Source organism: Acanthochromis polyacanthus, chromosome 15 (assembly GCF_021347895.1).
Source record: "Acanthochromis polyacanthus isolate Apoly-LR-REF ecotype Palm Island chromosome 15, KAUST_Apoly_ChrSc, whole genome shotgun sequence".
Lineage (NCBI taxonomy): Eukaryota > Metazoa > Chordata > Actinopteri > Pomacentridae > Acanthochromis > Acanthochromis polyacanthus.
In genome coordinates, this window is record NC_067127.1 from 14,657,091 (window position 1) to 14,671,805 (window position 14,715).

Here is a 14,715-nt window from a genome sequence, read left to right on the forward strand (position 1 = left end):
CGGAGTCACGAGTCTTGCCCAATCATCAGCGAGTACACTGTGATATGAAACCACGTGATCCAAACATGATTTCCCTTGTTGGCCATATTGTTGGCGCCGAGAGAGAGTTTTTTTTCTCATTTCCCCCTCCAACTTTATTTTTAAGGAAGTGTGTATGTGCAGTTTATACCTCGTGTCTCAAGTGGAGTTAGGGGCTTTCAGTGTCACATATTTGGAAAACTGTCATAGACTATACAACAAACTAAATTAAAGAACAAGCCCTGGTCCTCACCTGCAAAGTCTCCCCAGAGAGAGATGCAAAATATATTCGGCAACACGTTAGCTCATTAGGCCTTATAAAAATTGAATGCAAAATGCCTACAAACAGCTACAAAGACATGCAGAATATCAACAAGTTGCATGGTGTGACACAGAAAACATTTGCATCAACACAGCAGCGTCTTTTTCTGTCTCTTCAAGTCTTCTTCCCTTATGGAAGACACATGTCAAGGCCTTTGACATGTTGGTGCCTAGGGGTCCATTGTTTTATCCATGGAGTTAGGATTGCCTGATGGAAGAAAAGACAAGGTAAGAAGTCACATCTGTCTGCGTGTTCTTTTTTGCTTCGATTATTATAAGGAAATTCTTAAATTGTTATGAGATTCATTGGTCATCATTGAACTAGAATTTGACCTGAGTTGTTAGTAGCTTTCAATGTAGGCTGTCTTTCAGATGTCAGAGGGGATAAACAAACATATTATTATGATTATTATGACTATTATTGTTGCTATACAGATAATGTTAAGATAGTAAATTCAATTCAAGGGGAACAGTTTCTCAACCTTATCCGACTGAACGTGTTTAACTCTGAAATTGAAATAGAAAGCCCATCCTCTTGTTAGTCCGTTTATGAGTTTTGTGTTTTTTAATTATGGTATCATTTATTGTGGTCTACATCTACCATAAACCTCTCCATATAAGAAAGATAAAACAACTTCTGCCTATGTTCATGACATCTGCGGAGTGTCATATCATATAAAGTGTATATGGAGTTGAATATTTTATAATTTTACTGATCATTAGAAATATAAGGGATGTAGCAAATTGACAGTGCAAGAAACAAATGTCATCTGTAAGTTCTTCCTTTCCAAGTGTCACACAGGCTCTGTAATATTTTGTACTATTTTTTTACCGCCAGCAGAGAGCAGCAGAATACTGGAAGCTTCGTGAGCCTATTCCTTAATATACTATTCTAATCATGTAGCTTAAAAATAGCAGTACAAGTATTCTAGTCTCTTCTCTGCACTGCTCAAGGTAGTATTTGACACAAAAAACCCAGCCTGTTATCTCTGTGTTAAGCATTTGCTGTAAAAATAACATCAATGATGATTTGTGACCACTTTGTTTAATATGTCATAGTGTTGTACAGTTTGATTACAAGGTATAAAAAGAGCAATGGGTCTAAAAGCTTTTATGAAAAGGAACCTAAGAAGAAGCTTTGTTTCAGCAAAACTGTCCACCTGAAATATTATAGTCTACCTAGTAATGTTCTTCCAAGCTAGGTACTAAAATGCCCAACAGCATTTATTGATGCTATTGTCAAAGTACAGAAATACCGCTATAACCACCAGAAAATAAGAATGGTCTTACATATTCAAAACATCCAAACATCCACCCACACACTTTTTTTGGCATATGGTGTGTGGGTGACAGAAAGCATCTAATTAAGTTAGCATTATGAAACCTTACACAGCGGTTGTTTTGAGGAGCTCTTTCAATTCGGTGTGAGATTTAGTGCCACTAATCAATGAGTAAACATGAGCTGTATTGTCATGCCGTCATCGGGATCTTGAGGGGCTTTATTAGACAAAGCGCACACAATGTCATGAACCGTGTGTCACACATTATATATGAAACCTCAATTAATGGAGTGACTTTTAGCAGAACGAAAGCAGCTAGTTATGTTTGAAGTTTTACATAATTAAAGATCTTGTACACTCTGGGGAAAACAAGAAAATTCCTCATCCTTAGTAACTTTCAGCTCTCCAGGAAGCTGCAGTCTGCAAAAGAGCAGCTAATTAACAGAAACAAAAATTTCCTGAAGCGAACAAAGGCCTTTTTTTCACAGCAGAAATTTTGACTTATCTCTTTTTAAAGAAAAGAAAAAAAACCAACAGGTGTTTCCTGATGACATTAACTGTGACTAAATTATATTAAATTGTTCCTGTAAGACATTACAATGGGACATTAAGCTATAATATGCAAAGCAGGTAAACGGTAATTACCATTGATATTATTGCTTACACCTACTTTTACTCTTTTTAAATTAGTTCCATTTTGCTAATGACTTGGGAGATGGTTTCAAACGTATCCAAAATGATACCCAAGGTGCTGTTACTGGATTCTTATTTCATTGCTGGGTTGTTGCTAAGTTGTTGCAAAACGGGTTCTAAGTTGTTGCTAAGAGGTTGCTGAGGTGCTCATGGGGTTTAGCTGTGAGGTAGTTTTAGGTCACTAGGTTGTTGCTATGGTTTTCTGAGTTAGTAGTGGCACTGCTAGTAGTCTCAGCAGTTCATTCAGGACACCTGTAGAAATTACCATAAAGCTCTCGTTATTTATTGTATGAGGAGGCCATATTATGTATGCTAGGTTGTAATAAAATAACCTGCAGCACTAAATATGAAAATGCCAATTGAAAGGCAGTTGGTGGACTTATTAAATGCCTTCTTCAGTCATCTTCATTCTTGGATCCCTGTCTTATCATACTGCTTGCTTCTTTCCTTACATATTCCTGCAGCACATCCTCCATCCACAGTGGCTGTTTGCCCAGCAGGCACACTAATAAGGCTGATGCAACAGCGTGGAGCAGCGCGGGTTGACGGGGTGAGTTTCTGCAGTCAATGTTAAACTGTATTTTATCAAATCAAGTGTTTCCTCACCTCTCACCCTTTCAGAATATTGAGAGCAGTATTGCTACAAGCCAGAGAGCGATACACAGCAGACTGTAAGGCTCATAAAGTATTTATATTCCGAGCACAGAAATCCTCTTAAAAGACTGCCTCTGAACAGACAGCACGCTTGTTTGAGTTGTGTCAAGTGTTTTAGGAAATGAAGTGGGCAAGACGTGTGAGGTGAAGGCTTGAATAGCACTGGAGAATGTTAAATCTTGTTCTGCCCTCGGTGATGTGGCCGTCGCCTGGTCCTAAACCTGCTTCAGGCAAGATTTATGTGTAAAAAATACACCCACCTCATCTGCCTAACTCATGAATGGGGCTGAAAAAGAGAACATTATTACCTCCCACCTCATTGAGAGCTGCAGAATGAAAGTCATGTGTTCGGAATGGGCACTTGTGGGATATTATTTTTGTACACAGAAAGTGATAAATTGAACATTTGTGAGCGACAAAATATTCTTACCAAACGGCAGCGAGCAGGCTGAACTGAGCAATTCAAACTGAATTTGCCTTTGATATAACTTATTTTTATCATTGCCATCTCTAAAAGGCAACATGAAGAAGATGTTTATGTCATGTAGAATGTCCGAATGTTGAAATACAGCACTTGTTGTCCTCTGAAATTGTAATATAGTGGGACCACCAAATTGCAAAGTTGTGTAGCTTCGACAGAACATACTTTTACTGGAGATTGTCTTTGTTGTTTTTGGGTGATTTTGAGTATCGCATGCTGCTCGCTTTGTTTCTATAAGTTTAAAAACCATGCATTCAGAAGCCAGTTGTTGACACATCATTGAATATTACAATCGGCCATCACTTCTAGTGCTACCAGTAGAAATTTTAAATACTTCTTATATATTCTTATTTAAGACACAAGCAGGATGTCAGGGGCAGAGCTCGGTGGACACTGTTTAATTATTTCTGTGGTGAAAGTAAGGATGGGGATTCCTGTCAAAAAAATACAGCACCTGACTCTGTTTGGATCCTGAGAGTTATTCTGCACCACAGCCATTAAATGCAGGACAGGATGGAGGGACTTGTTTTAAAAGGGAAAAAAAACAAATGCCTTAAAAACTGAATTATTAACATCAAATTTAATAGCCATCTCTATAGACATCTATCTGGAGCAGAGTAAAAAGCAATAAAGCTGACGAGAGAACAGAGCCTCTCTCTGCATCTCTCTTGTTTGTATTCCTGTTTTCTCTTTGATGGGCTGCACCACCACCGCCTTACCTGTTAACAGTGTTTTTATTTATTTATTTACCCCCTTTTTTTTGTTCTTCCTGTGCGTCTTTCCTTCCTCTCTAACCCGAATCAGCGCTGTTAGAAAGCAAGCTCCATGGGACTCCTCTCAGTATAATGAGGACTTTCACATCAGACTTATGAAGGGAGTAATTTCCCGAGCACTGCTGGGACTGCATCTATATATATATAAATATATATATATATATATATATATATATATATATATATATATATATAGAGAGAGAGAGAGAGAGAGAGACGACATGAAATAAAAAGTCAGCCCTTCCTCTCCATCCTTCCTCCTTCCTTCCTCTCATCTTTTTCTTCCTCCGTCTCTGCCGCTTAATGGGGTGAGCAGATAAACACAGGTTCCCTCTTTGTTGTTGCTCCCATTTTACACCGACATGAGACGGAGTTTATGATCACAGGGTTTCATTTCTACTTTTGTTTCTTCACGCCGAAACACGAAAACCAATTAAAAGTCCTAATGCAAATGATGAATGCCTCTTGCCGCTGTCCTACTGCTCTGTTCTGCCAGAGGACCTTATCGAAATACCATAAATGTGTAAGGTTCGGTCACATATTAATTCAGCTGCTTCGGGGGGAGCTGGAGTGGGGGCCCGTCACTGATAGTGGAGTGATAGTGCAGTCAGCAGATTTAACAGCAACTGCAGTATCTTTTTCTCTACACAGAGCGCATTTGTGTGGAGTAAATGGGAGAAAGAGAGATTGAAAAAGATATTGCAGCGTACAGTCGACTATATTGTCTTCCTTGTGGTGCGGCATGAACGATTTCGTCTATATTTAGATACATGTCATCACCGAGTCTTTGCAAATGTGTTTATTTCGAGCACCCACACCAATAAAACATGCAAAATTTGACCATAAAGCGCCAACAAGCAAATACTTGGTATAATTTACTTTTCCATCATCTCTTGAATTTGTGCTCTTCTTCAGAAGCAGTGCACACTGCACATTGATTTGCAATTCAAAAGCAATTTAGCCACCTCCATTTTTAGAATCTGTTTTTTTTTGTTTTTTTTACTGTCCGTCACAAAGCAGTGGAAATTTGTCTTTGCCTTATAAGTAAGTAAAAACCTCACAGTCCACATCCTTCTCTCTCTCTTTATTTGCATCTCTCTCAGTCTTAAGCTCCACTGAAACATGCTTAGTTCTGGTCATTTCTTTTGTCTTAAAGCTCATTATTTTTCCTGTTTCTTATTATTATGCTACAAAACTGTAGTGTAAATAAATGATTGCTGTCAGTCTGTTTCACATTCGCCTTCATTTTAGACACAAATTCATCTGAACTGGCATTTCTTCAGCGTAATTTCTCTGGACAGATTCAGGACGGATCAGTTTATCAGAGTGAAAGCTGGTTAAAAAGACATTACCTGGCTCTTGTTCTTTCATGCCATACACAGAGCTTGAAGCTACTGACTGCTTTAAATTAATTTTTCATTTATATTTATTTAATCAGGAAGTCTCATTGAGATCAAAATCTTTTCTGCAAGAGAGGCCTGAATACAATAGCTACATATTCAATCATAATGCCACAATTTTTTTACATTCTAGACAATAATTAGAATAGTTTCAAGAGTTATGGAAAGTAGAACCTAGAGTTTTAAAGTCTCTAAGGTTGAATTAGTGTCTTTAGGTTCAAACGGTGTTGCAGTTCATCCCTTTAGTGAGGTGCACTGTGTTAGAAATCGTGTTCCCCAGTTCAGTGTCAATGTAAAACCAATATTTCCTGTGATCTGGTGTCACGATGATGAGCTCTGAACTCAGCGATGTTCGATATCTTGGCACTGCAGACAGTGAGGACATCTAGATGAAAACATGCTGATGCCTTCTAGTCGCCTGTAATGTCCAGCCAACCTTCTCCTTTAACTCACAGTGGTCAGTGTGATAACTGTCTGCAGTAATGAATCACAGCATGCTGAGCGGTTTCAGTGTGAGCATACAGGTTATCTCCATAGTCCAGTGTAGATAGTACGGTGGGTTGTAATAATGATGTAGCAAAAGCACACTAGGTTGTATAAGAATCCAATCTGAACCTCTTCCTGACCAGATCCCTTGATATTTATAGTGCTTGATTGATCACGACTTACAGTATAGATAGCATTTGGAACCTCATTGCTTCAAGGTCTTCATCATTTATTCCATTTCTAGCGTACAATACACTTTGAATTTAACAGAGAGGTCTGCAGGTTATTGAACGTAGTCTGTAACCTAAAGAAAACCTGGTTTGCAGTGGGACTGATAGCATACAAGATGGTATCAACAGCATAAAATGTGCGTCATGGTGTTAAGATGGGCAATGAATATATTTTATCTTCAGAGGAAGAGTCATTGGACCTAATACTGAGCCTTGAGGAACACTTTTGTCAACCATCTGTACACTTGATATGTAACCGTCAACAGCTGCAGTTGGAACAGAGATCTCTGATTTTAAGTAGCTTGAAACAGAACATCAAAATCAAACAGCAACCGCTGGGCTGAAAATTTAGCCAATTGGCAAGTGCCAAAAATTGCAGTTCCCCAATTTCCCACTTGGAGTTGGTTCAAGCAGTGTGTCAGTCCCAGTAGACCTGTATGTTAAAACATGAAACTATACAGCAGAAATGAACATGTTTACAGCCTGATACTTAAAGCTGCTGTCCGGAGTTTCCGTTTGTTTTCAATTTATGTATCATTTTTTAACAAAGCTTAAATGTGTTAGTCTAGTTCGATACTATAATATAAAGTTAGTATAACGCGATATGAAAATTTATTCCTGAGCTCCGCCTTCCTCTCATAGACCCCCATGTTATTCCAAAAAGCGCGGGTCGCTGCCGACCAATCAAGTTCGAGCTTCAGCTTTGTCATGCTGTCAATCAACGGTTACGCGCACAGCAAGCAAGTCCATGCAGAGGTGGGCGAGCTACGCACTACGCAACCGCGCGCACGTTTGTTTTGCTTGTGGAGGAGAGAGCATCAGGGATCAGCAGCTTCCAGAAAAGTTACCAATCCCACGGCTTGTCAGGCCAAGAGACTGCAGGACGTTTTTTGGCTCGGGGTGCTCGCGTCGCTCCCCGACCACGGCCTCCATAGCCCGCCTGCGGGCTTCGTTTAGATGCTGTGGTCGGGGTGCTCGCCTCGCTCCCCGACCACGGCCTCCATAGCCCGCCTGATGGCTTTGTTTAGATGCCCGACCTCTGGAGGAAGATGTTGGGGCGTCTGGGACATACTCTTCGTCAGAGGAGTCATGCAATTCTGAACTCTAGATAGAAATAAATAAAGAATCTAACACATATACACACGTAAATGCACTAAGTTTGATAAACAACGTCATCGAGAGGGATACACGAGTGTAATCACATATTCAAACTTTACTCGTTCGTCCTAGCAGATTCATGTTATTTTGGTATTAGGACAAGTTAGACTCAATACAGCATTCTAACGTAATTCCTTTATTATTTACTAAATGTACTGAATGCAGAAGAGGGGAAAACAGCAAAACAGGCAAGATGCTGCAGCACTCCGGGCACTTCTCTCATGTACTGCGCGCGTGCACAAATAAAGGGGCGAAATCAGAGGGAGGGAGGGTGGGACCAACAGCGTTTTGGGAGACGCTGCGATTCAAACTCCGGACAGCAGCTTTAAACAGTTTTGGTCTCTATAGCTATTTTCCCTGTTCATTAGAACTGTGTGGAGGGTGATTTTTATATATATATATATATATATATATATATATATATATATAAAACTAACCTATTTCAGTTGTATTAAGGCTTAAACTTATGCATAATTAAGGCTGTAGCTGCTTTGAGTGACAGATGGGTACCGTTACAGGACAGTCAATGGCCCAGAGATGTTTGCATGGCCCACCTCAGCTCCCCCTCCATCTCTTTGCCCATTTTTGGATTAGCTGGGTCAACATGAGCCAGGCACTGTCAAGCTGGAGATAGATGGAGCAACCACACTGAGCTTTTTAAAACGCTTCTCAGGTCAGGTCATGAAGTGTTCTTTCATCTGTATATACAGTCTGTGGTCAATACCCATAGAAAGCAGCTAATTTAACCAAATGCAGCGATCAACGGTATCAAAAGAGGAGATGCTAGGCTAAACACATGTCAGTCCTGGACATAAATGCCAAACTTGCACCAGAAAATGCTCAGCAGAGCTAAAATGAGCTGTTGAGTTCAGCTGATAATTCTTTGTAAGTTTATCTCTACAAGTGACCCTTTTCACATTACACATAGTCTTTGATTTTACACAAAGTCGGTCCATTGTTAATACACCACTATTGATTTTAGCTGCTTTTAAAAATCTCTGAGTGCCCTCAGTTGTCTCTCAGATAGACCAGCAACAACAAAGTGAGACTAAATTGAGCTAAAGTTCACTTTTGCCCTACATTTTCTAAAATGAACTGCACCTGTTCATTTTACTAACAGGCTTATCAAGTGCCACCTGCCAAAACAGCAGTGACATTAAATGAGAAAAGTAAAAATTTCTAAAGGAAATCTCTGTGAGTGTGGGAATTTGCATAAACGTATTATCACGCTGTCTGGACTTTTGAACGCAGACACTCAGAAGACATGCCACTTTTACTTGTACCTCAGAACTCATTCAGTTTTATCTGTGAAAAAGGCTAAATGTTGGATCTTGTAGATGTATGCTGTAAGAATGGAGTGAGCCACGAAAAGTTCACCCTGTTCACGATTCATTTTAATTGTCTGTCATTTACTCTTTTGATTTAATTCCAGATCAGAATTTAAGTTTTCCCAGAAATGTGACAATAGCATCACTACGATTTAAAGGATAAATTCCATAATGATTGCTCATTGTACATGTTAGAGTGGTAAAGATAAAAGACTTGTGTGGAGATAGTGGCAGTTTTGGTGCACAGACGAAGGGGGATGTTCTGTGGAATCTGAAGCTTCTTCCACTAAAGCTAATGAAAAAACACTTGAAATGTGCTTTTTAACTCCACTTCTGAGCCATTTAGCTTGATTAGCATTTGTCCTGAGTTTATCAGCTCTGAACTGTGTGGTTTATTACGTTTAAGCAAGCTGACACTGAAGAATTTCTGCAATAGTAAACACCGCTCCATCCTAATCTGAGGAGGAGGTCGTATTAAAGTTCATTAGCGGAATTGGTGAGTTTCCCTTATCTATTAACCTCTCTCCCCTTCTATCTCTCCTCCAATGGTAATTGAAAGAGCAGATGTTATAAAGTAATTGCCTCATCATTCAGGCTGCTCAGCCCCTCTACATGTAAATGTCCCATCTCCACAATGACGTTAGATTTTCACACTCTACCTGTAATTCAGATACGCTTGTGGTCTCTTCAGATACCATTAGAGCACTGCAAGGGATTTCAACAGACATCCCCATGTGCATTTTGAACAGATTGATGAAATAGCGGCCAACATGAAAGGGATGTATTAGAAGATGTTGCTGGGTTGAAAGAGATCCTTAATGTGGCGAAACATATTATTGCCCCGGGTTAAGGCATGAATATCAAGAGCAAAGAGCCTGAGGGTACTGGAGGCAACTGAAGCAATTAACCCTGTTATTACAGTAGTTACTTCAATGAGTGAATTTAGACGATTGCAGTTTTATATGAAGCAGTCACAATGTTTAAAGATCTTTAGTTTATCCTTCCATTACCTCAAAGAGTCAATCTTGAGTCATTATATATTTTCTGACATCAGTGTGTCTCAGCACAGTGATCATTTTTTAACGCAAGGACACTAAATTAATTCAGAGAATATCTAATGCGGCCACAGCTTGATATTTCTTTTTATCTCCCAAGATCTGAAGCTGAAAAGAAAACCACTCTCCAAAATGAAAAACCTTGAAAGTTCAAGTCAATAAAGGACGAGGCGGGTGATTCTTCATGTTTTTTCTTATTTTTTGAAAAAGCTGAAGCGATTTCCCCAACCAGCTGTGCTCTGAGGCTTTTAGAAAACTTTACTGAAACAGGATGAAATGCTGCTTTTTTCTTGTTCTTGGGATGCTGATCATTTTCAGCTGCAGATTAACACACATTTGGTCCACTAGTGACTAATTGCGGCGTCTGGATGGTGAATGTTGCATTGCCTCAAAATAAACTACGGGGCCTGCATTCATCATAATGAAGTAACGTCACACAGGAATGCTGTGGAGCCGAGTGATGTATTTTTAATCGTTTTTGGAAAACAACCAACATCTATAGCACATTAAAATGTGCTATATGGGAAGCTGGATACACAGACAATTCTGGGGCGTTTGAGATTCAACCTTTAAAGTACAATTTAGATATAATGTAATACTGAAAGTAAAGTTTTTTCTCCTAGTTATATAATTCTTCTTACATAGAAAAGGGAAAAAATCAAGTGGGCCTTTAATATTTAAAATTCTGCAGTCTTAAAGGATCCATTTCCATCGATCTTACTACCACTTTGACTGCATTAATGCCTGCCGCTTTCAAGACCGATTGGACGATGTATTTAATTTGACATTTTAAGCAGACTTGATTCTCAACATCTTGCAAACCAAATCACTTGTGACAGTGTTAAATGAAGACAAATGGCATTTTTCAGGAAGTGTGTCAAGGAAAGTGGTGGCTTCATCAGGAATGTGTAGTTCACGGAAAGGCATTATAATCTATCCGATTGCAGCCGTGACGGGTGCCTTTTGTATTTTCTTAACTGAAAACTTGAATGTAAAGAAAACGAGCGAGAAAACAAGGAGTAGGTGCAGGGAAACGGTGTGAAGAGTCCTTGACAAGCAGCAGGGAATCGGAGGTTTCTGCCGCAGTGAAAGATTCGAAGCACATGTCTGTGGCACAAGCTGAGACCCAGAGGAAACACTTCAGCCTGCTGCTGGAGGTTTAACTGCAGCCCTGTCTCCCTGTGGGATAATCTCACTGTTCACACTGTGGTGTGACAGAGAGGTTTGTTTGTATGCCTAGCAAGGGGGAAAACAAGGAAAAACATACAAAGGAGGATTTGTGTTTTTTATTTTTGTAACTGTCTAAATCAGGGAACTCTTTTGGGTGACAAAGCTGAGTTGGATGCGTTGCAGGAAAAGATGGATTTATTCTTGTTTCATTTCTTGTGGGAAATGCAGGCAGTTCCAGTTATTTAGCACAAGTCTGGCAACATGCAGATATTCCAGCAAAACAAAAGCCCTAGTGATCAATTGTGGCCTAGCATAAGGAGACGGAAAACTGCAGTCATTCTAGGTGGGTGTTAACTGCTTCAGCAACAATACTGGACTACTTAATGTCCCTGCTAATAGGAGAAACCAGGCTTCTTACTGAACAGAAAATAGCAGATGATACAGACTTTGTGGCATATTTCCTCCACACAGACTCCTCTTAACCCCTGTGCGGTGAGATAATGTATGTTATTTTTCAGCATAATTTTCTGAGATCAGACTCATTTCAATAATGAATGCAATTACAGGTTCCCCTTTATGACTAACATCCTGATCGACCCATTACTGAAGAGCCAAGCTGTTTCATGGTCCTTTCAGTAAGCCGCATGTGTTTTAGTGGAACAGGGCTCAAATTTAAAACAAAAAACAAACTAATTTATCACTTACATGCAGAGAACTACAGTTAACCTACTGTTAAATAAGCATTTGGGAATGCAATCAAATATAGAGCTTTAATGAATGGCAAAACAAACCTTCTCCTTTGTTCCTCAGAAATTGAATGCCTCTTTAAAGGCTAAATTAAAGAAGCACATTTGCCGTTGAAAAAAAACAAAGAGGAAAAAAATAACCAGATACTGAGCTTTTTTCTTAGTGCCGGTTTTGCGACTCAACCTGTTTTGGTGCTTAGCAGCATTGCTTTCATGTGTAAATTGGGTGTTTGTTCCTTTCAGAAACTATTTACCAGATTTTTGCTCATTTTTGGTGGCAGCTTTTCCTAATATATCACAAGGACTTTCCTGGATATATGTAAATAACAGATTTATTAAAAGCTTATATACGTAAGTAGCAAAGCTTTAAAGATTGCTATTGATTAGAATCAACACTGGGTTGCCAGGTTATGAAAAAAAGTCTCTCCAACTCCAACTGTGGAGTTATTTAATGGGAAAGAATGTCTGGGGAAATATACCTTTGCGCTGAGAGTTAGATGAGAAGATTGACGCCACTCTCAAATACACCGGTCAGCTACAACATTAAAACCGCCTAAATAATACTGAGTCAGAGCCCCACTGTCCGGCCAAAACAGGTTTGTCTGGACAGCAGATATCAGGGGATGTCTTGAGGTGTCCGGCATTGCGATTGTTTGGCCTCTGTGGACCAGGCTTGGGATCTGGAGGCCTGGTCAAAGCCATTTGCTCCTTTTGGGTTGTTTTAGCCATTCCTGAGCTGTTTCTAGCTGTTTAGGAAGCTACATGTCAAACATCCACACTAATACCAGAACCCAAGTTGCAACAACAGAATGTTATTCACTTCACCTGTCAGTTGGTTTAAGTGTTCTGACTGATTACAGTAGCTTAGCTTAAAGACTGGAAATGGGGAAAACCAGTTAGCCTGTCCCTGTCTGATGGCAATAAAATCAGTCCCTCTAAGGCTCACCACTGAACACATTTGAGCGTCTTTGTTTAATCCACACAAAAGCCGAAGTGTAAAAATTGTTTCGGTTTTATGGGGGTTATGCACCAGACTATTCTTGGCAGGGCTCTGTAACTTCCTCGAATTTCTCTCTCTGTCGCCTGGCAAGCTCACCGAGACAAGACTCCAGGAGATTACCAGTCATTAGTGAAGTTTATACTGCATTCATCAGCGCTAACATCCAAGTCATAATTACAACCCAGAAATACAGACTTCTCTGAAAGCTCCGATCTCACTTGGCGTTTCAGTAGACGTGCCTGAAATTCAGTCTCTTCAGCCTGTCTGAAAGTCTGTCATGTCGGTGATTAACTCGAGATATAAAAGATTAAGTGTTCTAAAACATTCAATATAAGTCATTAGAAGAAAATGATGATTAAAAAAAGTCAAAGGAACATCAGTAAATATCAGTGTTTAATGGAACCCCTTCTTGTTTCATATAGGTTTTACTTTTAATTACATAAATATAAAGTACAATCATTGGTATAAATGTGCAACTTGCAAACAGAATAAATTTGCATACATTAACTGGATGTTACACTACGATGCAAGCAACATGAGACACACACCAAGGTGTAGAATATGTTGACGTCCATAGAGCGAAGGTCAACATAGCTGTGGATCACAGACATGAGGCAGCTTCTAAATAGAGAGCTCAGTGTAGTTTGGGGCTCCTTATTATCCATCTCCACGAGAAAAAGAAAAAAAAAAGACAAAACGGGCACATATGTCCTGTCAATTTGGGACTCGAGCTCCGGATCGAAGCCAACAATGTGACTCTTGTTAAAGATCGTAAGCAGCCAAGCAGAGCAAATACTACATCATTCTGCAGCTGAGCCTCTCGTCTGTTTACCTGTCTGCTTGTAACTGCCATTTCCAATGTGCGTCAGCCAAATTAATGTAAACACAGTATTGCTCCTGAAATAAGCAGCTTCAGAAGTCTCTAAATTCAAAGAGTTCCTGCACTTTTCCTTAGCAGAAACTGGAGAGTGCAAAGTGTTATGCATCATACTGTGATCTTGCTAAAGTGAGTCCATTAGCACCATTGACAGCTTTCAAGATCAACACTAACAACATCCCCAGTCCTCTCTGTGCCAAACAAATTGTTTTATTAATAGGCTTGTAAAGACCACGTAGCATGACGTTCTATGAAGCTATTTTACAGTCAGAGAAGTGTTGACTACAAAGTAGAGATCCCATTGCGAATACAGCACAATACATGTTGGGTGAAAATAACCCTGTCCAGTGGTGATTTGAACAGTTTAGGGTTTAAATTAACACGGACAACTTCACTGCGAATCATGTCGCGCTGTGATCCAAGTCTGCTATGTCAGCCATTATTATGTACAAATGGTGCGGGCTTGAAATTAGAATTTTGCATCATTTCAATCCAATTTGGTGTCCAGTGAGAACATGAAATGAATTAGTTACATTTAAAAAGAAAAGTCACTGATATCACATTTAGGAGGCATTTCTGCTGTTAACGAGTACAACATACAGTAAATCCAAGACCACCTGTCTCCTCTTACAGAAGATACAGAGGACAGCAGGGCAGTTAAAACCATTGCAATCAATGGAGATCAATTTTGCAAAATGCAAAAGGATTGTATAGTACAACACACAAGCTCTACACACTATAATCTTTTCAATTAGGAACCTTTTTGTAATATGCAAGGACTAAAGTAGGCAATTGATTTCAAGCCACACATGCATTTTAGGTGAGCAAACATTACTCTAAATACTATATTCAGTGTCTTAAAGCTCGATGTTTTTCAGGCTTAAGGAAAATACATTTTAATGGATATATATCGATTCAAATAACTTCTGGGGCTTATGTTCAGGGAAGCATTTTAGATATAATATCGCAGTCCTTGAATTCTCATTTTCAGTCCTTTACACTCCGGTTGGATGCAGAAATGCATACTAACACACATGGTCCTTGT

General features: G+C 39.4%; 1 long non-coding RNA gene across 1 annotated transcript in view; it reads left to right on the plus strand.

Moving 5' to 3' along the window:
* The first annotated feature begins 31 nt into the window (after positions 1-31).
* Positions 32-14,715, plus strand: part of LOC127537386 (uncharacterized) — a 30,588-nt gene continuing 15,904 nt past the window's right edge. The window contains exons 1-2 of the long non-coding RNA XR_007947007.1: positions 32-567; positions 2,777-2,862. This is a non-coding gene — a long non-coding RNA (uncharacterized LOC127537386). The remainder of the gene's footprint in view (positions 568-2,776; positions 2,863-14,715) is intronic.